The following is a 22,547-nucleotide window of genomic DNA, read 5'->3' on the forward strand; positions in this document are numbered from 1 at the left end:
ATCACGCATTTATAGCAATCTCCTTTCAAAAGGCGCGCGCGTGTTGACAACCGGGTCCGTCTCTTAGGCGGAGTGATACTGTACATGAGCTATAGCCGTTCTTAACTTGTTCCTGAGTGTAGGAGCCAGAATGGCCTGAATTGACCCTTCCCTCGAGTGCAGCGGAATTCAGCGTTTTCCGCTGCGGCACGCGGTATCTCCGCCCTCGCTTGCCGCTTGTCACCCTTCAGCGCGCAGCACCCTGACGTGTGGTTCCTCCAAGCCGAGGCAAGTTTCCGAGTGAGCCGCACCACGTTCCGAGTGATTCGCTTCAACCATTTGCAGCAGTCATTGCCTATTGAGGTCGCAGTTAGGGTTAGGGACATCCTCGCCACACCGCCCTCGGATAACTCTTGCAATGCGTTGAAGGCTGCCGCTGTGAGCCGCAAGATCCTTAAGAACGCCAGCGTTTCCAGCGGCTCCTTCCCGCTGAGAGCTGGGTAACCGTCGATGGTCGCAGCTCCTTCGCGAACTGCAAAGCCTGGTCGGCGAAACAGCTTCTGCCGCAGACTTCCCCTTAAATAAACCTTTTCTGCAACGGCTTCCCTCGTCTGTCCAGATGGTTCTCGCGCGGCTCTCTGACCTAGCTCAGCCCCCGTTGGCTGCGCACGCTGACAACATATTGGAAGTCGCCACGTTTCATCCGCCTTTGTCCATGGTGGCGTGCGCTAGATTTTCTGATACCACTGATGTTGCGCCTGCTGCTACCTTGTCCTCGCCGGTGGCTGAAGACGTTGCCGCTCTATGAGAGCGCGTGTAGAACTTGGAGGAGCTCGTCGCGACAGCTTCATATCACCTGTCAAAATCCCTTAGATCAGGGATCTCAAACTCACATCAGTGTGCGGGCCGCAGTCACGAATTTCAGTCCCGCAAGGGCTGGGCGAGCGAAGAAGACTGAAACGAAGGGGGGAGAGTGGGAAGAGGGATGGTTAAAAAAATGTCAGATAACTTTGCCATTCCTGAATGGAACTGGGCGTCAGGATTCGAGACACATATCTGTATCAATCTCCAGAATGACTACAATGTGGACGCCGATTCTGAAATATCAAAAATTTGTTCCACAATTTTGCTTCAACATGTGGTAACCGCATTGGGTACCTCACAAAAAAAAAGGCTTCAGGGCAGCTGCGCTTGTGCATCTTGCTATAATAAGCGTTATTGATAGTATTTAAATAGAAAATATTGCCAGTATCATTTATGAAAATCACGAAACTTTATTTCTTGAGAGGCTCAATGTAGCTGCTATTGTTCAAACATGCTGGCTTGATGCTTTGCAACGCTTTGCGGCGACTAGCGAAGAAAAGTCCGCGCATGAACATCTTGCGCGGAAACAATCCTCATGGTCTATCATAGGTGCTCATCAGACATCCTCGACCGGAGAGCTGACTTGTTCGCCTTCAGCAAGGAAAACAGGTGTTCGCACAAGTAGGTGCTTCGGAACAGGGCAATGATCCTTGCAGCCTGTTGAGGAAGCGCCGGGAAACTTCCACCGCCAAGAAACTTCTAGAAGTCTCGTACAGCCACGTCCTGAAATGTCTGCTTCAGCGAAGTGCGTTAGCTTGCAGCTCAAGAAGATCCATCTGTAGATCGGGTGTTGCGTCATCCACCGGCTCCGAAAACGGCAACGGAAAAATGCGGAATTCATCGGCGAGGCTGGTGATGTCTTGGAAGCGTCCTTCGAATTCTCTTTGAAGACCATGGAGGATGTCAGCGAAATTATCACAGGATTGTTTATCCACGTTCTCCGTCGACTTCCGGGTTAGAAAATGATCAAACTTCTGAATTCTTCTCTGTCTCTCCCAAAGCTGCAATTTGGACTGACATTCCTGAATATCGTCACGCATTTTTGTGGTCATTTTGTTTTTTCCCTGGAGTTTAACGTTTAGTCAGCTCAAATGATCAGTGATATCACTAAGGAATGCAAGGGAGTGAAGCCACGTTTTGTCTGACAGCTCAAAAATGGCTCTGTTCTTGCTCTTCATGAAGGCGTCAATTTCATCTCGGAGATCAAGCAATCGTTTCAGCACTCTTCCACCACTCAGCCATCGTACCTCTGTATGGTACAAAATTTCACCATATTCGCTGCCAACCGCTTCTAAAAGAGATACAAGTTAGCGGTGGTTAAGAGCTCTTGAACGGATGAAGTTCACTGCGCTGACTCTGAGCACAATTACCATAACGCTCTTCATTTCCAGAGACTTGCCGCACAGTGCTTTTTGGTGCAAAATGCAGTCAACCGCGGTAAATTGGTTGCTGATTCCGAGTGCAGCGAGTTTCGTCCCCAATCGGCCAACAAGTCCGCTCTTGCATCCCACCAGTGATGGCGCACCGTCTGTAGCCAAACAAACCAACTTTTCCCATGCTAGACCAACGTGTTCGACCACTCCTTGGAGAACAGAAAGAATATCCGCCCCTGTAGTCGTGCTTTTCATTGGGATTAAGTCCAGGTGTCGCTAAGTGACGTTCAGGTTTTTTGTCTACACCCCTTACAAAAATAACACATTGTGCATTGTCTGTAACATCAGTGTGCTTTCTTCAACTGCGATAGAGAACGCTTCAAACTCGTTGCATCGGTTGATTAATCCTTTTTCAATGCCTCCGACTGATCTCGTTAATTCTCTGGGTGACTGTGTTTGGACAGAGGCTTATTTTCTCGAATGTCTTTTTCATGATGGGACTGGTACCATCAGCGACTCTAAGCAGGCACTGCTTAAAGGAGCCATGAAGAGAAAACGCAAGTATGGTTCATTCGAAATATTGCCTCACTAGAACCACACTCACACAACTTCTAACGCAAACTTCGCTCAAATGAGCTACATAATTAGGATAAAAGGGAATGACCATGCGACCCACCAGCTCTTTCCCCACAACAGACCCTATGATGTCATACTAGAATGCTCTGCGATTGGCGGAGGCCGGCAACAGCAAACGCAAGTTATGCAGTGCTTGCCAGTTTGCATAGTGAGCTATATGCCCGTGAAACATACTGCACATTCATTTTATGACACTAAGAACGGTGGAGTAGACTATTGAAGTTCCGAAAGAACACGCAAACATGTACGCCAATGCGTACGAGACTACCGCCGGCCGAGCTGGACCTATCGCCGTCGCGCAGACAAATTTTAGGGTTCGAGGCTCTTTGGGGCCAACGAACCGTTCTATCCCGCACAGCCGCGACCTTGCTTGGTATCTCAATCCCTTGACAGGAAGTTGGCGTCATATCGCAAACCAGCAAAGGTAAAAAATTCCACCATCTTCCCGTGGGGAACCCTGATGAGGATGCGAAGCATCGTGGCGGTTCCGTGTGGTCCCATTGTGTTGCCGTTATGTTGAGTGATCTGGTATTTACTAGCGCCAGAGGGAATTCCGCGTCTGGGTCCACACCGGTGGCAAAGGCACGCAAGTACTGTTGTGTTACGGTGAGTAGGCGGTGGTTCTCGAGGTGCCGAAACTCGTCCATCATGTTCATGTCGATGTTGTCGTCTCTGTGGTAGAATCGGTAGTCTCCGTCAGTGTTAGTGAGGTAAAGGTTGTTGACCTTGGTGCACCGGCTGAGAGCAATGTACACACCCTCCTCTTCGCAGCTTTGTCTTCTCCTTCTTCTTCTTCGGCGGTTCCCTTACGGGAAGATGACGACGGTGGTTGAACGCGAAGCTATCTCGTGATGGATTCTTTGGTTGGCCAATCCCTAGGGCCTTCCTGCCACAATCAGCATCAGAGGCGCTGCGGACGGGGCTGGTTGAGCTGCAAGGCGCGTGGCGCTTCCCGCCACAGCTTTCCCACGGGAAATTCAACATCCTCCTCTAAAGTTTTGAGTTCGTCGTTTCCGTTGACGTTCAGCTTCGCGTGCCTTCATTGTATCAGTAGCTTCTTGACGTAGTTTGAATGAGTCAAGGACATAAGGCGCGTTCGTAGCAGTTGCTCCTGTACCGGTTTTGTAGCGTAGTATGAAGAGCACCGCGTACCTCCCGTTGCGGCGAGAGTCGTAGGATCGAAACCGGGCGCCGCTAACTATTCCTTTATAGTGTAGGGGGAGAGGTGCGGACAACGGACGGACGCCGGACATAGCCCCGAGCAAGAAATGCTTTGCATCTAAAATTGAAGCGAGGGGAGTAAGGAACAGCAAGCAGCGACGAGGTACTACCACTCGTCGCAGTTTCGGAATGGTAGGCGTGTTGGCTTGCTACATTCGCTACGAGCTCGTTTTCAGTTTACAACCAATGAAAATTTCAGTTTTTTCGAATACTTTATAATAAATCTGGTTGCTGTGTCCTGAAATGCCTATTTAGTGTGGGCAAATCGTCGAGGGATTGCGACATTCCCGACGGTAAAAAGATTTCCTTTCATGCGATGCCCAACGACGAACCTCGGCGAAGCAAGTGGCTACGTTTTGTTAACTTCTCAAATGGAGGAGAAAGGGAGGTAAAGGAAGTACGAGTGTGCTCGCTTCATTTACTACGAAGTGATTATGGCAGGGATCCTTACGTTAGCTCACTCCTGGTACATGCTGCCGCTCGTCACCGACTTCGTCAAATTGCCGTCAAAGCGCTCTGAGCTGAAAAAAAAAAAATACCGCACACACCGCGCATTGACGCTCGTATCTTTCTGGTTGGAGTAGAGAGCTCGCGCGAACGGCTTTCCATACATGACACCGGCCAACTGGCATAAGCGATAGTGCTGCTGAAACTGAACTATTATTAACCGTAATAAAAATACGGCACATACGTTCCAGTCTGCATTCGTCCGTAGCGACGAGGCTGACGAGGCAGCGGTGCCAACGGCTGGGCGTTCGTCTGTGGTGAGTACCGCGGAATGGTCGCTTTCCGGTCGATCCGTATGTACCACAACTCGTGCCGCTGCTGCACTTAGAAGCATTGAGCGTTCAAGTGGGGTGAGGTTGTTAAATGCAAGCCTGAGCTCCTCGGCGAGAGCTTTGTTGTCCGGATCAGGCGATTTCATGACTAGGGCTGCGGGTGTACTAGGTTTTACTAGTATTTTTAAAATGGCCGCCGTCTCGGTTTCGGCACAAGTTCCGGTTCCTGTTTGATTCCCGCATTTAGGTGCTGTATGGAGTCGACATACTAGGTATCTGTTTCATCTAACGGCTCATATGACGCCATTGTTCCCGTCACGAAATGTGCAATTAAGCGGGAGATTTAACAACGTATGGGTACGAGCTAGTTGGTACTCCCTCTAAACACCGTAGAGCGCAGTAGGCAAGACAAAGGACGAAGGGGACACGGACGAGCGCTACTTACGAACGCTACCTGTTTTCATGTTGTTAATAAAATTCAATTGTAAGTAGCGCTCGTCCGTGTCCCCTTCGGCCTTTGTCTTGCCTACTGCGCTCTACGGTGTTTAGAGGGAGATTTAAAAATGTGGCTTAAATTGCCTTATTTCTCAGTGAATAAAGCATCGTTTGCTTCCGGGAAAGCGCTTGGGGTACTATGAAACACCTAATCTTTCGAATAAAACAAACTTCCGTTTTGTCTTCATGGCTCCTTTAACGAACAGGCCTTCAGTGAAGGGCTTGGGCGATTTGTCAGTAAGCTCAGCAATTACGAAGCTTGCCCTTGCCGTTTCGTCGCTTGCTTTGGCCGCCTTTTTGAACAGGTTTTGCTGCTTTCCCAACGCCACCTTCAGTTGAGTCACGGTGTGCTCGCGAACGTTGCCAGTAAGAGCACCATACTTCTTGTGGTGGCACGACATGAAGTGGCGTCGAACATTGTACTCCTTCGGCACAGCCACCGTCTGGTGGCAGACTAGGCACAACACCTTGTCTCTTGATTCCGTGAAGACATGAGTTCCCATCTCTCCTGAAAGCACCTCTTCTCGTCTTCCAATTTGCCTTTTGCAGACGGCTTGGAAAACGACATTGTGGCTCTCTAGACTTCCATAAAAGAAAGCTTCGCTGTCTGCAGATAGTTCAAAAAAAAGGTCAAAAAGCTACCTGTTACATTTAGTGGCCGACGGGCACGTAGGAGCACAATTATGTAGTGCGCTCTATTATGATTCACTTAGTGCGCCGCTATCTTCCACAGTCCTATCAACAGCTTGCGAGTCGGAAGATAGGCGCTTAGTTTGCGTCTCAATTTAGCGCACGCGCACAGATATCTGGCGTTTGATGTCGGGAACTGCACAGTTTCTAAGTGCAATGCGCAGTATTTTCCTCGTCAGCGCGATGTCGCTCTCTCCCTGGCAATAAATAACGCTGCCACACGCCGATAAACGCACGTGGGTTCATTTTGGAGCTAGTCCGACGTACGGCTGCGCCCTTTTCGCCGCAGCTGAAGCGTAGTAAAAGTGTTTGATACAAAGACATACAGGAAATCAAATATCCCCAAACACCACACAACGCCAGGAAACCTTCACGCTTTCGCGGAAGCCTAGAAAACTCCGGTCAAAGCGCCGTCCTCTATTTAGTGACGCACAGCCCCGTTCGCAGGGTCATAAAACGCCGCGGTTAGGTTCTCCGCGGCCTGTGCTCGCCCAGCCCTGTGCGCACTGTAGAGTGCTCGATTCACAAGTCGCAGTTGCTTGCGACCATTGTGCACCCGACTTAACAGCGCCCGAACTTAGGGGGCTCTGGAAAAGAGGCGTGTGCACTCTGGTAACGCGAAGCCGTGAAAGACGATATCCACGCGTTTTAGAGCCGTCTCTGGCCATCCGCGTCCTTGGCTACAAAAGCAAGGCGCCCAGTCACGCATTCGCTAAAAAAACAAAAACAAATGGACCAAGGCACTCATGAGAGGGCCGCGGGCCGCAATAGAAGGGTCCGCGGGCCGCATGAGCCCCGCGGGCCGCGTGTTTGAGACTCCTGCCTTAGATCGTCGGTTTCCCCGTCCCGCGTCTACACAAGTTTATACAGGAAAGAACATCGCCCCAGGAACCGAGACACCCTGATCCCTTCTTCTGATACCCCCGCCGCTTTGGCGCGGTGGCAAAACGCTGCACTCGCCCTTTTAGCTTGCCGGGAAATGGAACGCCGAATCGTTAGAGGCGACGACCCATTCCCCTGCCAGCGACATTCGCGTTTTTATATCAATGACAAGACAAGTGGTCAACGCTTTCTAGTTGACACTGGGGCTGAGGTGAGCGCGCGCCCCGCCAATTCCTGTAACCGCGTTCAACCATATCTGTGTCACCTGCTGGCTGCCCACAACTCTAGAATTCCCGTGTACCGAACACTGTAAACGCAAACTAGCCGGAAATGGAGTTTTAATCATGTAATGTGCCCTGAAAAGTACTTATAGCAAAAAATGTACTCCCTAGGCATGGTCTAAACAAGTGGACGAACCTCCATGGTAGTACCGTTGCCCATCCGTGTAGCAAAAGGGAGGATTTAGAATGACTTAACACCATTTGTGAGATGGCGTTCGGTTCCTTGTATACAACCACGTCCACAATAAACTCCCTATCTGGGGTAATCATCTCAAGCGGGCGGTCGCCATGTTAGTCTTGTGTTGTTTCCGTGTCTCAGCACTTCAACCGTGGACTAATGCTAATTAGAACGAGAAAGCAGGACGCGACGGTTGCATGCAGCTACAAAACCAATACCGTACGTATACCCGTATAGATGCTTTAGCCAGCGCGATCACAAGCAGACAGCGCGGCCGTGTTGTTTCAATCTGTTTATTTTGGCGGTAGGTGTTGTCAAACTCTGCTGCTAACAAAGACAGTTCTCGCCGTTGCAAACAATTGCAATGTTCATCTGCTTCGCTTGCTTGCGCATATATAGACAATTTAAATTCTCGTGCCAGCGCGCCAACGCACCCGACTGCAGCGATTGCCCTGGCGGCACGACTTGCTGCCCGGATGTAAACAACCTCCGTGCAATCAATGCTGTGCGGCCGGTGTCTCATATGCATCTAACTGCTCGTGTTCTTTTTAGTTAACTGCTCTACTTTGTAATATCTATTTTGTAACGCTCCTGGTAGCTTGCCTGTCCAAATATAAGTCTTTGTGTTGTTTTCGTTCAAGGCTCTGACTCATTCTTAGCGCTCTGGCCGGCGAAAGCCGCAGATCAGACGGCCACCCCCTTCGAAAACTGTGCCCTGTAGATTCGGTGGGGTTGTTTGCTCGCTTGAGTCGACTCTTCACATCTAACAGCCTACCCTATTAAGGAAACGGTGACATGCGTAAAAGATGATATGAGCCTATCGAACGATTAAATGCATATAGTGTGGACCACGACGGCGACGTGGTTCGAAACCGAAATGTTTTTATTCCCTTTCGGATGATAATGAGGGGTCTGTATACAATCGGGGCCCGTCAGTCGCCAGCTAAGGCCACGTAATTAAAAACACAAATTCATGCCCTTACGGAAGAGAACCGAGTTTGACGTAGAATGACACAGGTCTGCCGGGCATAAAAAAGGATATCATTTTTTTAGAAGAACAATACACGCACTCTTCTTTTGTTGGTAATAACTTTGTCATAATCAATAGTAAGGCCATACGCAAAAATTGCTCGATTCATCTGACACTCGATTTTGACACGGAGCTTGCAGCTCCAAAAAGTGCACTGTGGTTTTGCATGACGGAAACTTCTACAATCACGGTAAATTAACTAAGGCAGGTGTGTGTGGCATGCAGCGTTGGTAAGTTTGCGAGAATAGCGTTTCCATTTCAGCTATTTTTTTTGTTGTCATGCAATCACAAGTATTTTGGTGCCATGAACGAGGTTTACGTTAGCTAACAAGGCGGTAGTAACGGTTGCGGCTACAAATGACCTTATGCACCAATCATGCTTGTCAGCTCGGTGACACAGAATATTAAGGTGTCAGATACGGATGACTGAGTCGCCTAGTTTATTACTACTGTAAAAAAAGAAAGTGTTTTCTGACCCAGTGAAGGACTTTTCTGTATGACTAGCTGTGTTATGACAGATGACCATACTTGATGAGACAAGCCGTAACAAATTAGCTTTGGATGTAACACCAGGAGGGAAATAGGTGGAGGTATCTGCAAGTATAACTGAAACAGTGGGTGCCTGTCCGGAATGAATTCATTATTTGCTGACACGATTTTCTTCTGCAGATCCTGATACATGATCGAGTTGAATGACTTCATAGATCTTAAGGCAGGATAGGCTGCGCTGTACAAGGCAAGGCTGCATTCGGAAACCAAGTTGGCCCCTCCAGCAGAAATGAGTATTGCCACGGCTTGCAACAGCCGTCCAGCTCGCAAAAGCTGCACTTTTTCTATGAAAGTGAGCCACCACGGTAGGGGAGAGGCAGTGTAAGGGTTTGCATCTTTAACTGTGTGCCCACTCACTTGAATAGATGCAAGCTGGCATCTTAAAGCAAGAAACAGTAGTTAACAAAATCATGCAATACCAAAGTGTTTTTCAGTCTAAAACAGAGCTAATCTATCAACCTACAGAGACTTGCATTTTATCTTCACTCTCATTTAAAGTTAAAAACTTGCGGTCACCAACCAAAGGCTTATTAAAAAGCGTGACCGCAAGTTTTTAACTATGAACCTTTTACCCGACCAGACGAGATTTCGTCGAACCTGAGATTTCACTGTAATTTAAAGTTGTGCTCGAGTATATTGTGCGGAAGTAATATCTTTTGTATTGCTGCAAAAGCCACCACGGTTAATGTACTGACACTTGGTTTTATGAAGCCTTTGCATTCCTAATTTAGGTACTGGAATTCACAGGGAACCTGGCCTTACAATTTTATTACTGTACCGAATTATTAAGTTCATTTAACCATAGTGTCTGTTTTGAATTTTACGTGTGGGGCATTTTTTTTCTTTTTTGCTTTTTCAGGCAGATGTTCCTCTGACTCCCTGCCTGCATTCCGTGAACGGGGAAGTTAGCCTCCACATTGATGGCCAGCGTGTCTTGACTGCATCATCTTTACTGGGAGGACTGTGTAGTCTGTTTGCATCGTTCTGGGTTTTCAACATTCAATATCCCAAGAAGGCACACAGAGCTCTAAGGTTTGTGGAACATGCCTTTTTGGACCTTGCCTGCACCAAACCACGTGTGAAGGATTTAGAACTAATTAACTTTTATCGCATCAATATCGCTCGCTAATATTTGTTTTCAATCCTGTAATCATTGGATAGTAGTGTAAAAGAATTGCGTATTTTGTTTCTGGCTTTTTCTTTTTTTCTTTTTTTACTGAAAATGGGATATTTGATGGGCCGTTCTGTATGCTGATAATACAGGTATCTTTCAGTGAAGCAATAATATTAACAAACTAATTTAACTTGAAACAATTATCTAAATAATATTGGGAACTGGTGCGAAATGAATCAACTAAAAAGTATCCGAAAAACACGAATTTCATGGCTTTTTGTTCTCACTCTAAAGAAGCTGTCGCGATACCACCCATTCTGTTCTATATCATTGCAATTAACCCGTCAGACTCGGTCACTTTTTTTGGCGCATTTGTGTCTTTATCAAAACGCACTGGTATTTTCCGCAGCATATTTTTCGTTCTTTATATTACTCATTATCCATAGCCATCTCACTGCAGTCTGTCTCCTACATCATTTATCTCTTGTGCCTTTACCACCTACAAAATGCTTGTTACCTTTCAATATCAAATCGTTGCACAGCTCTCGCTCATTTCACCACAAATTGAAAAATTGTTTTGTTGTTGTAAACCACTGCAACCATTTTTTCTTCACTTTGTGTACTTAGTACTGATGCGTACTGATAAGTTCTGATAAATACTGACGCGTTCTCGATCCTCTAGTATTATATAATGATTTCACTTGCTATGCGGTTGTGTTTGTGCCTATCTGTTTTTCAAGTATTTCCAGTTCTTGTATTATTATTGTTTCTACAACTTGTTCAACTAGCAGGCAGCTCTCGCTCATTTCACCACCTACTGAATTTTTTTGTTGTTGTAAACCACTGCAGCCATTTTTTTCACTGTGTACTGAGCGCTGATGCGTACTGATAAGTTCTGATAAGTACTGACGCGTTCTCGATCCGCTAGTATTCTATAATGATTTCACTTACCATGCGGTTGTGTTTGTGCCTATCTTTGTTTTTTGCGTATTTCCAGTTCTTGTAGTAATATTGTTTCTACGGTTTGTTCAACTAGCATCGTATTGCTGTCTTCAATTCCTAACTGGCGTGTTATTTAGAAATGTACCATTTGTGATTTCTAATATGAGGTCGCCATAAGTATTTATTTCGCAACGTCCTTGTGTACACCATGTACCATGTAAACTTGTCTGCGAAAGTTCGTTTGAAATAAACCTGAAATCGAGAAAAACCGTGTGAAATCAGTACTCCCGCAGGGAACTAGAAATTCTCCCTTGTGGCCTTGAAAACCTCCTTTCGGAAGGCCTACAAAACTCCCCAAGCTTTCGTGAAACTCCATTCAAAAGAAGTAAATGCTTCCCTTGAACCTCCTAAAAACGCCCCTAAACTAACATAAGTACTTCCAAAGGGAGCCATAATAGGCTCCTATTCAACCGCCTAAAGATTCCATAAACATCACTTAAAAATGCCCTTCAGGAAGTAAAGAATACTCCATTTTGACCTCCTTAAATTCTCCCGAACATTTCTTAACACTCCCTAAATACCTCCTTTCTATAACCTAAAAACGCCCTGTTTTGAGGAGGTAAACAAAACCTCCCTGTTCCATGTAGTAAAAAAACTCCTACAAGGAGGACCACTACAGGACAGGCGAAAAAGAACCTCTCGGGAGTATATGGGAGGAAAGAAAGTTTAGAGTGAAGAAAAAAATCTCTGACGGTAAACATCGGCCTCCGCCGCACCTTCCACTGGATTTTTTCTCGTTGCCAGCGCGAGCCGCATACGAGACGATTTCCTTTCTGACTTCGCTGATCGTAGTTGACATGGCCCGAAAAAGAATCCTGGACACCACAACCGAACTTCCTGTCATCGGCCAATCGTCAACCGTCTATCTGTTCGCCTTTTCCTTCTTTCGCAACCTTCGCTCACCGAACAGGAACTTGCTGATCGAGTTACCTTCACTGACAGCATCTCCAGACTGGACAAAGTCAGTTAAGCATGACGTCGTTCACCTCATCATCACCACCCGCACTCCTGCGCCCACCGCGTTGCCTCGCTTGGCTCTTGAGAAGCATAAAATCACATGAGGAGAAGTTTTACCACGTGATTAAAATCGGCGTTGTCCGCCGTCCGCACGCTACTGTTCCTCATCATTACTTATGTTCCTAAAGAAATCAGGGTATTGGAGACATCGCGGGGATTGCTGCTCCTTAAACGTGCCCACCGTACCAGATAGGTACCCTTTACCTAATATACCAGACTTCACAAATAACCTCAGCGTATGTACCATCCACCCCAAACTGGACCTTCAAAAAGCGTATCGCCAGATCCCTATATACCTGGATGACGTTATGACCACCATCATTGCACCCTTTGGCGTTTTCGAGTTCGCCCGGATGCTTTTCTGGTTGGGAAATGCACTGCAGGGCGCTCTTCTATTTAAAAAAGTCTCTTCGGCGCTCCATGCGTGCCCTTGTTACTCCGCGTAGGACTGACCTTCCTGGCGGCTTAAACCGCCGTGAGGAGGTCACGCTCCGGAGAATTCGCTTTGGGGTTGCCCTGACGCCTGCTGTTCGTGCAACATGGATTTCTAGACTAGCAGTTACTTCTGCAACCTGCCCCTACTGCCCTGCTTCCGCTGCGGAAGCGACATTGGGCGATGACCTCCTGGGACATATCCAGGACTCCAACCAGCCCGAACACGACAGGCCGAACACGACAGGCCGAACACGACGACCAGCCCGAACACGACAGGACAGGACAGGACCAGGCTGTCGAGCCGAAAATTTTTCGGATTCGGTTCCGGTTCGGGTTCAAGCCTTTCGAGTTTGGTTCCGGTTCGGTTCCTGACCACCATTCCGTTCCGGGTTCGAACCGGTTCGCACCTGTTCAAACGGGTACAGACAGGGTTCGGAGAAAATGTTCTTTATTTCTCTGTCTGGTCGATATAAAAACAAATTTATAATCTCGGTTCTTTTTTTGCAAATGTTTACTTGGCCAAATTGACTCCACAATCCACTGCAAAATGACTTCCGTGGGAGGCCCATGATTCCAGCAAGATGCGAAACGAAAGGTTCGAATGGACACTTAAGGCTGCTTACGTGGGTGACTGGGAAAGCATTACTGTTTATGTCCTGAAGTTTATATTTATTATTTGATTTCAGTTCATCAATACAGTTAAGTTTAATTTTATTCTAGGATCATAAACTCGCAGTTTCATAGACCTCACTTGCTTCATTGAGAAAAACAGCAGCAATGGCTCTGCGTATATCTGCCGCGTTGTCGCCTTGTGCTCACCTCCCATCGCCGACCAGTGACAGGCCGCACCTCATCTCCAAGTAATGCATCATTGGGCAGCCTCTTCCCCGGACAGGCAACTTCTTTGGACAGCACAGAGCCTGCCCGTCCGCCATCTTTTTTTATACCATCAAATGCCGCCCCACACGCGCACACACGCACACACACACGCGCATCCGCAAACACGCCAGTGTTGCGGAACGGGCAGCCGCATTTCATTCTAATTTCATGTGGAGGAATCTAAAGATTCCGCAATTTCACTTCTCTCATTTCTTCGGAATGCCAACATTTTGACATCCACTAATTGACTGGCCTCGAAATTCAATACGTAGAATTTACTTCCTGGTGTCTGTATCGGGTTGCGAACGCAACATAACGCTGACGTTATCAGACGTGTTGAGAAGTGCAAAAATATGCATGCAAGTCGCGAAGGTCGAGGGCTGGCCGCAGCTTGCTGGCATCTCGTGTAGAAAAAGATATAAAAAGAACAATCATGGTAACGATGCTTCTCTGGTGGTCTGAGAATGCGCATGAGTGCTCTTTGGTGTATGTCACGGAGTTGTGTCTTGGCCGAGCGCAGTGGTTTGGTGTGTTACACAGACGGTAAGATTCCTAGGACGCGGGATGGAAACAGACAGACCTATGTTAGTGCGCTAGAGTAAAGCCCTAGTCCTCCCAAGTTTCCTTCAGCTAATTAGAGTACGCTCAATCGCAAATTACAAAGAAACATGTTTTGATTCATGCACTCAGTGGACTGCGTCCTGCTTTTCAGGTATTCAGTCTTCACAGAGTGGAAGGGCACTTAATTTTTCTTTTAGGATAAAGTGGTTACACACTCCCCAGAACCTAATTCCGAGCTGTTCATTTCTGCCAACAGGTATTAGGTGCTTTGAAATTTATAAATGGCATGAACGCGCAAAAAGATAAACCGTGAGCGCCTCAACCGACGGCATTCTCAGACACTCAACCTTCGAAACCAATGCAGTTGGTGCAAAACAACCTCCGTTCAACGCGCGGCTCGTGATCCAGTTCCGAGCCATGGTGCTCACTGGTGGCCACTGTTTTAAGCGTAATGTTTCCGCGGTGAAACAGAAAGTTAATTTTGTATAAACTGTCGTGGTTGACGACACACTGAGCCGAATGTAATCAGAACGCCGTTGACCAAATTTCAGGAATATTCTGCAAGCACTTACGAGACTAACACTTCAATGACAGCCGAACAAGAAGAGAGACTTTCATCGACTGTCTGTAGTCAAATCATGCTCCTTTTCTAGCAAGGTTCCAATAAAAATGGGCTCTGCTTTGACCCCATTTCATGACATTTTTTATCGATTTGTTTGTTCCTATTAATTTATTTATTTATAATACCTCACAGGCTCAAGGTAATGGAGGGACAAACTTCGATTGTAAACAGTCATCAACAAGAACAAATACATAGAAAGTAATACAGTCTGATAACGAAAATAGAAGTTAGAAGACAGGTATAGCAACTAGCACTCAGCGCAAATATTACAAATGGAATTTGTGGGAAAACCCCTACGGACTTCTCGTTTCCCAGCCATGTTTTTATGAAAAAATTCGGACAACGTAGACCCTGTTTCCGGATTTTTTTCATACAAAAGATAAAAATTGGCGGATCCCAGGCAGGGGTCGAAATCGAATCAACGCGAAGCTTTCATCCTGGCATACATGGTTCGAAATGAACTGGATAAGGCGGTAAGGCATTTTGTAGTGTTATTGCTCTCGGCGTAGTTGCTGATTTGTTTAGAACGCCCAGACATACAAGACGCAGGGGGAAACGTTTGAAGTTAAATCTCACTGTAGAAGACGCCACAAGCTGCAATCTGAAATAAGGGGGCCTCGGCCCCTTCCCTCCTCTGCCAGCAATTGACCCCTCGCGCGGGCCGAGGAAGGGATCGATTGTCTTCATGACATAATGTCTTCATGACGTTATGTCATTCATTCATGACATTCAAGTCATGTCTTCATGACATAAGTATTTTCCTATTTGATTTCATTTGCGGATAATTTCAAGACGTGTTGGAGAGAATAACGCCTCAAGCTCTCAAAGCAGCAGCTTCTGTGTGAAGTTGCTGCTTTAAGGTTCAGCTACGCTACGCAAAAGAGGAAACACGACGCACCAAGTCCCGTAAGGCCCAGTGGGTTTTACGCGCCGTCCGAAGACGACAATGGCCACACGCCGAGATGCAAATCTGGCGTGACCAACTAGGCCACGGCGAAGACGTACTCCGACTGCCAGAAAACAAATATCAACAAGAACCAGTCGTAATGCGACGCCAAAAGCATAATAAACAATAAAAAAAGACAACTATGCACGACGTACAACTGAGCATCAACGGCATAGATGTAGCCCGACTGACAGACACGGCAGCCGAAGTTCAAGTAATGAGCGAATCATTCAAGTATAAGTTGAAAAAGTAGCGAAAAATTGATAGGGTAGAAATACGCACCGCAGGAGGACATCTCGTCAAACCAAGTGGAACCTGTACATCGCGAGTTAGTTAGTTGGCCCTACCTACCCTTCTGCTTTTGTCATACATGTAATTCCAAACTGTTCTCGCTACGTAATTCTCGGAATTACCTTTTTGGCGGACAGCAAAGTTCAATAATTTCTCTGCAGGCCAAATCAGTGCCTTTTCTCGCCGTTCCCGCTATACGACTCCGGAAAGAAGCCTAAATCGGCGGATTTAGCACGGGACCACTCATGATGACGTCACAATAGATCAAGGTAAAAGCGCACGAGGTCGCGAGTTAGATTCCCGGCCGCGGCAGCCGCTTTTCTGATGGAGGCGAAAAGCAAAAATTCCCGTGTGTACGAGGTTTCGGCGCACGTTAAAGATCCCCAGGTGGTCAAAATTAATCCAGAGCCCTCCATTACGGCGCACGTCATCGCCTGCGTTGCGTCGGCGCGTTAAACCTTACAATCAATCAATGTAAAAGCGCAATGATCACAGCCCACTGACAAGTTTGCGTTCCTCATACCAATGCTTTTGTGAAGAATGACCAGAGCTTTTCTCGACCACAATGTCTTTGTTGCAAGAAGCACAGTGAGCTTGAAGCAAAGAAAATCGCAAGTTTCCGTTGTAAATTTCATCTGAAAATAACATATAAAAAATTGATCGCTATCCCACCCTGCGAAAGTGATGCCCACGGTAAAGCTGTTGTAAACCGCTACAAATGGTGATGGAGGAGGGTATGAAATGTTTCTCGTCGTCTCGGCGGGCTTGTCGCTTGCGCTCGGCTAGTGTAACTAAATAATGGTACAGAGTATCGCCACTCTTCTCTACTATTGTTCCGTGCCGCTGCCATGATCATTGGTCAGTTCACATTTGTTTACACTGCGACGCTTCATGCGCGCCGCCTTTTTGTTGTTTATGCGTTTTAGTCGGTCAACCCTGGTAGGCTTAACTTATCCTCCCTGCTCTGCGGCTGCGCGCGACTGCCGCCGTTCCTAATGCGAATCAAGCATAACGCGTGTAACAGCATTTCAGCAGCAGTAGTGTGTCCACAGATGAAAAAAATGCTGGGTCCTGCTTAGCCTGACGCATGTGCTCGGCGTCTTGGCCAAGAGCTGCTCTATTCAGCGAAACGTCCTACGTAGCCTTCAAAGATAATCTGCAAACAGCGTTCACCAGGAACACATTAAGGGGTGGGAGGGGGGTTTAATTGTTCACAGGCGCCTTACCATCCATAATGCGGTTTTGATGCTTGTTTCGTGGTTTCCTTAATTCTGCTGGGGAAACCGTAATTCCGCCGGGGAAAACTTCGTCAGGAAAGTCGAACTTTTGGCTTTATTGTGTCCGAAATGTCCGTTCATATACATATTGCTCGTGCTTTTGGCGAATATTTTTGATCCGTTTATCACAATACCCCTCAGCCTTTAAATGCGCAACTTGGTTTGCCCCGTGCTTCCCAATCTTTCTTTTTGTTCCCGATTACACCAGAAGAAGTGCTCGCTACGCTTGGCATACTGAAAAATACCAGCCCAGGCCTAGATAACATTTCTATTCGCCATTTGAAGTTAGTTGCTGATTTAATTATAAATACTCTTAGCCATATAATGAATCTTGTCTTTAGGTCTGGTACTTTTCCATCTTTTCTAAAGAAAGCTAAAATAATACCTGTTTTCAAAAGAGGTGACCGGCTATTAATATTTAATTACCGCCCAATTTATATTCTCTCTTGTCTTAGTAAACTAATTGAACCGATATTTTCCAAACGTCTGAACAGCTACCTCAACAAATTTAATCTACTGAATCCATGTTAATTCGGTTTTCGGTCTGGACGTTCCACCAACCTAGCATTGCTTTCACTAACAGACTTCATTAAAAATCAATTGACGCTGGAAATTTTGTGGGTTCAGTCTTTCTAGATTTTACAAAGGCGTTTGATACGATTAATCATAATATCTTGTTTAAAAAATTACAAGCTTATGGCATAACCGGTCCACCACTCACATTTTTGAAAAGCTATTTACTTAACCGACAATATACCGTATACGTGGCTGACACTTTTTCTGAAACAAGAACATTTAACCAAGGTATACCTCAGGGATCTATTCTCGGTTCTTTACTTTTCATATTGTATATTAATAATCTTCCGTATTGTCTTAATTCTTCTCCCTGCGTCTTGTATGCGGACGAGACAACCATTTCTTTATCTAATAAATCAATAAATTGCCTTACTGCTAACTTGAACGCAATACTTAACAACGTTGTAAAATGGTGCCGCGTCAATTATTTAGTTATTAACCCAGAAAAAACTAAATTTGCGGTCTTTAGATCTCATCAGAAAACCATCGGTTTTCTTCCCGAATTACATCTTGGGTCTCATTTATTCACATCTTGCGACCACGTTACATTTCTTGGCATTCACCTCGAGACGCACTTTACGTTTAGTTCTCACGTTTCCCATTTAAAGCAAAAACAGCTTTTGGGATTCGAGCTTTAATCAAGGCTCGGCGCTTTTTCCCTCACCTAGCCCTGTTGTCTTTATATTTTGCTTTTGTTCACAGTCATTTTCATTATGGTATTGTTTCATGGGGCAACACTTACTTCTCTCACGTTTCATCTGTTCAACATATACAAAACCAGTGTATTCGCATTATAACATTCAGTCCATGTCGTTCCTCCGCCTCACGACTTCTACATCAGAATAGTATACTATCAATTAATGGGCTGTTTCAAGAAAACTTAGGTATTCTTTTTTACAAATTATTGTACTGTAACCCCTCTTATGATCTCTTTGTTGTTAGAGTTTTACGCAGTAAAAGCGTAACCAGGTTTTCAGGTAATAACAATTTGTTACTACCACCTGTTCATACTAATTACGGTAAGAAAACTACTTTTTCAGCTTTGAAATTTTGGAATAATTCGCCTACGGCTGTCAAATCATCCCCATCCATTGCTTGCTTTAAAAAAAACCTTAGAGGATTTGTTTTGCTGTAATTAGGATCTTGTTCTCTGTTTTATCGTTACGTTATACCCAAGGTTCTTATGTCCCTTTGCTTCCTTTGTGTCATTTCCGAACTGATTTTATTACTTTTTATACAAGATATCTACAATTAGAGCTACCTTTCCGAATGTATGCACATAAAATGCTAATTTCTTGTGTGTTTTATACTGCATATTGATTTGTTGGGCTCTTTCGCCCATTTGCTGCTTCTACATAATTCGTTTGATGTATTTGTAATCGAGGGTCCCCTTTCAGTCATTTGACTCTGGGGCCCTCGTCTGCAGACTAGTATGTTTGTAATCGTTTTTGTAATAAACTTTCTTTAAAAAAAAATGACACCATCTTCCCGTAGGGGAACCCTGAGTAGTATGCAAAGCAGCCATGGGGTCGATTCAAGTGCCCATTAGTTTTCAGTTCGTCGTTTCCGTTGGGTTGAGGTACGTAGCTACCATTATATTTACAGTTTGGTTTCCATGGTAACTACCACACTTTTCACTTACCGGAACTACAAAATGGGAAATTGCGTTGAGCCCATGGCTGTTTCGCATACTACTCAGGGTTCCCCTACGGGAAGAGGGTGTCATTTTGTTAGATGCGACGGGGCTATGTCCCTCCCTTGTCGTTGTTGCGCCGTCCACACCCCCACTGCGCATGCTCGGCTTGCTGAACGCCCGGTGGTGTCTTACCCTGTAATGACTCCTGGAGCGACAGTGTTACCGGTGTCTTCCTGGGCCGGCCCGAGATGAGCCGAGCATGCGCAGTGGGGGTGTGGACGGCGCCACAACAAGAGAGGGAGCCCCGACCATGAGATGCTGGAGCGACAGTGTTGCCGGTGTCTTCCTGGGCCGGCACGAGACGAGCACGCTTCCCCTTAAAGGGCTCCTGGAGCGGCAGTGTTGCCGGTGTCTTCCTGGGCCGGCGGATGGATGGACGACGGACGACGGATGACGGAGCCAAGAGCAAGAGATGCTTTGCATCTAAAAAACCGGCAGTTCTTCGGGAAAGTCCGGAATATCCAGCAAGTCCAAATTTTTTGGTCCGAAAAAAAGGTCGGGCACTGTACCAGTAATATCAAATTCTCACGCGTGTACCGTAACTTTGGCAGAGGCCGCATCTCGCAAATGGCTCGTATATTCCCAATCAAGCCAAACCTCCCCATCTTACACGCGTTTTGCACAAATGCCCGGAAACAATGGTTTAGACCAGAATGAAAGCACGCGCTGTCGGTCGAGTGCATACCAACCGAGCACCGCATAAACTGGACGAAGAAGTCTCGCAACCCATCTTCTCACAATAACGCGAAATCGTACGGACTAACTTTCTCCTACTACAAAGCTCCCACCACGACACAAAGAACTCGGTGTAGAAGAATCCACAGCCTAGCGACGTCTGCGGACTAACCCCTACTCACCCTTTAAAAAGTCGTCTTTCCATTTACTTGTTCATATTCGCGCTGGAGCTGTTTTTTAAGGGAACTACCAACTCGCCCAACAGTACACTTTGTTAAGCGCAACTCACACATAAGCCTATTACACGTCATCTACTCAGGCCAGTTCCCCTCAAACAAATGCCCTCAGTTCCCCAGTGAATACAGAGCCCTCACTACACTACTTCACTAGGGTCTACCAAAACACCCAATCGGCCGCTACAATTCCGACTCTATCTCCCAAGCAACGGACCATCGCGCTGACCCCCTCGGACCTCAACCACCTTAAAGGGGCACTGACACAAAATTTTGAAGGCGAGATATGGTGGGAACACATATACATCATCTGCAAAATATCAGCGGCGAATACAGCCTAGAACATATTTAAAATCAATTTTAAAGTGTGCGAAACGCAACCGAGCAGCCACCAGAGGACCACGCGCAATCGACATCCCGAGTATATCGTGTAAATAAACAACAACCAAACACGCACCGGTGTTTGTGTTTGCCGCTTCCGCACTGCCGGCGTTTTTCGCCGGCTCGCCCGGCTCGCCGCTCCAATCGGAGGGCCGGAGGGCGGAGCTTCTGCTCTCGAGAACGAACGACCCGATCGTTGGCGACGGAGGCGCCGTGATTCCGTCAGCTCATCGGGCAGCTGGCCGCGACCAAAGTTCTACGGTGATTCCAGGCACTCTGTTTCTATTACTGTTTATTACCATTGGATGCGAAAACGCGCCGGAGGCACGAAAAGCCCACTGAGCTATCCGCACGGTCGCTGTGCAGGCGGCGGCCACGGCCGCGAAGTGGCCCAGGCCGGCGCAGGTAGTAGAGTGATAGCTTGTTACCGCTGCACGAAATTGTCCCCAAGTCCCGACCATGGTGGCTTACATGAGAAAGGAGTCAATGATGCGATGGCGGGTAGCATTAAAAATTGTCATCTGCACCGCTTACGAGAGCGGCACTCGAATATCCGCCGCAGTGCTAAGCCGAACACATCTGTAGGCGGACCTGTAGGCAGACCGGCCGGCTGCGCCCAGCGCGCGTCTTGCCACCCACCGTCTCCAGCGTCGCACGTCGTTCTTTAGCCGCGGTAGCATTTGCACTCGCAGCGCCTGCGTCACGGTCGCTTTTTAATTAAGCGCCTCACGAGATCAGTACGTGGGGGCATTCGCAGAAACTGCCGTCTATGCGGATTCGACAGTGCTACGGCGGCTCTGCTCTGTGTTTTCCCTCCGACGGTCACGTGGTCAGCTTTGTTCACACAAAATCCACAAAATCCATCGTTTCGCGGCATTCGCTGAAACCGAAACTGTGACTGGCCGCATTGAAATTGCCTCTAATTAAACAACCGTCGCACGCTGAAGCAAATGAGGTTTCTACAGGTTATAAGTAGGTCACTAGCTACTTATAGCAACAAAAAAAAACAAGATGCAAAATTTTTGTGTCAGTGCCCCTTTAAGCTTATTCACAGTGTTCGGGCCACAGCGCAAGATTCTGATGCCTTGGACTGAAAGTGCCACAACCTCAGGAAGCAAACCAAGCTTTCCCAACATAGAAGTTAGGTCGCGTTCTTCTGGGTTGGTTTTACGATAAAAAGTAAAAAATACTAGCAGATAAAAACGGTGTGAAATTAAGGCGAAATAAAAGCATGCCACCCTGGGAAAACTGAATTGAACAAACCTCCATTGAATTCATCCGGGGCGTAGCGAGAGAGGGGACGAGTTGGAGACGTGGGAGAGCAAAAAGGGTGTTTCGTGGCATATTACGTAGAAAAGCATCGCCTCTCAAGCACTATGCACCCCGCGTACCCTACCCCACCGAGCGCAGGATGCCACGAGGCCGCGGCCGGCACAAGTACAAAGATGACCCACTAGTTCTCTACGTCAATGCAGCAGAGTACAGACACCACAAGGCATTCACCGCCATCGCCCCACAAAATTACCCCACACCAGCATGCTCGATTCTATGACAGTCGGTACGCCCATCCCAGAACCGGCGGAAGAGGCGGCAATAGCGCTCGCCCTTTCGCTCACCTCCGCACCTGCAACAGTCATTACAGATTTTAAAACCGCTCTCAAAAATGTTGTCACTGGACGCATATCGCCAACGGTGCTCGAAATTTTGCGTAGGATCCCACCGCAATTGCCAGTACAACTGATGTGGGCCCCCGCGCATTCTGGGCTCAAGGGAAACAAGGTGGCCAATGAATTTACTATCTGGCTGGGCCGAGCTCGTATCCTTACCACAGAACCCAGTCCGCGCCGGACAGTGACTTGTTTTAATGATATCACCACCTATTACT

At 47.0% G+C, this 22,547-nt stretch overlaps 1 protein-coding gene across 1 annotated transcript in view; it reads left to right on the plus strand.

The window, feature by feature from the left end:
• LOC144152770 (procathepsin L-like) overlaps positions 1-22,547 on the plus strand; it is a 181,709-nt gene that overhangs the window by 137,193 nt on the left and 21,969 nt on the right. The window lies entirely within an intron of this gene.

This window comes from Haemaphysalis longicornis, unplaced genomic scaffold (assembly GCF_048455015.1).
Source record: "Haemaphysalis longicornis isolate Haplotype H1 unplaced genomic scaffold, Haemaphysalis longicornis Haplotype H1 scaffold_9, whole genome shotgun sequence".
NCBI classification, from domain to species: Eukaryota; Metazoa; Arthropoda; class Arachnida; order Ixodida; family Ixodidae; genus Haemaphysalis; species Haemaphysalis longicornis.